Consider the following 2,807-nt stretch of genomic DNA (forward strand, 5'->3'; position numbering starts at 1 on the left):
TTTACCAATTTTGTCTAAGTTGCAAATCCACTCTCGATACACAACTAGAGCTCGACCCATTTTTGCCTCAGTTGCAAGTCCACTATCGGCTCGCAACCATGTTTTTTTTGCCTTGGTTGCATGTCTACCCTTGACTTGTAATTTGGGTTCAACTTTTTTTCGGCCTTAATTCCATGTCCACCATCGATTCACAACTAGGCCTGACCTTTTTTTCGTCCCAGCTGCAAGTCCACCATTGACATGCAACTATGCCCTTGATCATTTTTTGCCTCAATTGCAAGCCCATCCTTTGACTCATAGTTGGGCTCATTTTTTTTGCCTCAGTTGCAGGTCCACCATCGACTCGCAATTAGGGATGGCCATTTTTGTCCCAATTGCAAGTGAACCATTAGCTCACAACTGGGTCTGGCCCCTTTTTTATACTGGGTTGCAAATCAACCATTGACTCACAATTGCAAGTGCATCCTCGACATGCAACTGTGGGGGCCGACCCAAGTCCACCCTCGATAAGAAACTGGGCACTATCAATTTTTTGTCCTAGTCGCAGGTCCACCTTGACACTCAACTGAGAGGGGGCGGGACGACCCATTATTCTCCCCGTTACACCTACACCCCAACATGCAATTGGGGGCCTATATTTTTACCCAGTTGCAAGCCCACCCTTGATGCGTAACTGAGGTCTGTGATACGTCTCCAACGTATCTATAATTTTTGATTGTTCTATGCTATTATATTATCTGTATTGGATGTTTTATATGCATTAATATGCTATTTTATATTATTTTTGGGACTAACCTATTAACCTAGAGCCCAATGCCAGTTTTTGTTTTTTCCCTTGTTTTAGAGTTTCGCAAAAAAGGAATATCAAACGGAATAAAACTTTCGCGATAATTTTTCTTGGACCAGAAGACATCCAGAGGACTTGGAGTGCAAGTTAGAGAAGCCACGGGGCGGTCACAAGGACGGAGGGTGCGCCCCCAGCCTTGTGGGCCCCTCGTGACTTTTCTTCCGCCTATATATTCCCATATATCCCAAAACAACCAGGGAAGTCACGAAAACACTTTTCCACCGCCGCAACCTTCTATACCCATGAGATCCCATCTAGGGGCCTTTTTCGTCGTCTTGTCGAAGGGGTATTCGATCACAGAGGGCTTCTACATCAACACCATTGCCCTTCCGATGAAGCATGAGTAGTTTACCACAAACCTACAAGTCCATAGCTAGTAGCTAGATGGCTTCTTCTCTCTCTTTGATTCTCATCGATGTTTTGGGAGATATATTAGATGTAATACCTTTTTGCAGTGTGTTTGCCGAGATCCGATGAATTGTGGATTTATGATCAGCTTATCTATGCATATTATTTGAATCTCCTTCGAATTCTTATATGCATGATTTGATATCTTTGCAAGTGTCTCCGAACTATCGATTTGGTTTGGCCAATTAGATTGGTTTTTCATGCAATGAGAGAAGTGCTTAGCTTTGGGTTCAATCTTACGGTGTCCTTTCCCAGTGACAGTAGGGGCAGCAAGGCATGTATTGTGTTGTTGCCATCGAGGATAAAAATATGGGGTTTACATCATATTGCTTGAGTTTATTCCTCTACATCATGTCATCTTACTTAATGCGTTACTCTGTTCTTCATGAACTTAATACTCTAGATGTAGGCACGAGTCGGTTGATATGTGGAGTAATAGTAGTAGATGCAGATTCGTTTCGGTCTACTTGACACGGACATGATGCCTATATTTCATAATCATTGCCTTAGATATCGTCATAACTTTGCGCTTTTCTATCAATTGCTCGACAGTAATTTGTTCACCCATTATATTATTTGCTATCTTGAGAGAAGCCTCTAGTGAAACCTATGGCCCCAGGTCTATTTTTATCATATAAGTTTCCGGTCTACTATTTTCCTTCATATTAGTTTCTGATCTACTATTTTGCAATATTTTACTTTCTGATCTATAAAACAAAAAACCCAAAAATATTTTATCTTTTGTTCAGTTTTATTTATCTATCTCTATCAGATCTCACTTTTGCAAGTGACCATGAAGGGATTGACAACCCCTTTATCGCGTTGGGTGCAAGTGTTTGATTGTTTGTGCAGGTATTGGTGATTTGTGTGTTTTTCTCCTACTAGATTGATACCTTGGTTCTCAAACTGAGGGAAATGCTTATCTCTACTTTGCTGCATCACCCTTTCCTCTTCAAGGGAAAAACCAACGCAAACTCAAGAAGTAGCACAAGTCAACCATCGAGTCGTAACTAGGAGACACATGTTTGTAGGGGAAATTGCCAGTGAACCATTGACTCACAACTAGGGAGGACATATGTTTGTAGGGGCCTAGTTTCAAGTTAACCATCGACTCGCAATTAGGACGTGTCATACATTTTTGTAGTGGCCCCAGATGCATGTCAACCATCAACTCGCAACTATGGCGGGACTTATGTTTGTAGGGAGGCCTAGTTGCAAGTCAATCGTCGACTCACAACTAGGGTAGCATATGTTCGTAGGGACCCCAGTTCAAGTCAACCATCGACTCGCAACTAGGAGGAAAATATGTTTGTAGGGGCCAAGTTGCAAGTCAATCATCGACTCGCAACTAGCACACAACTTTTTGTAGTGGCCCCCAGTTGCATGTCAACCATCGACTCGCAACTAGGGGGAGTATGTTTGTAGGGGGCCCAGTTGCAATTCAACCATCGACTCACAACTAGGACGCGTGATACTTTTTTTGTAGTGGCCCTAGTTGCATGTCAACCATCGACTCGCAACCAGGGGAGTCGTATGTTTGTAGGGGCCTAGT

Source organism: Triticum dicoccoides, chromosome 2A (assembly GCF_002162155.2).
Source record: "Triticum dicoccoides isolate Atlit2015 ecotype Zavitan chromosome 2A, WEW_v2.0, whole genome shotgun sequence".
Lineage (NCBI taxonomy): Eukaryota > Viridiplantae > Streptophyta > Magnoliopsida > Poales > Poaceae > Triticum > Triticum dicoccoides.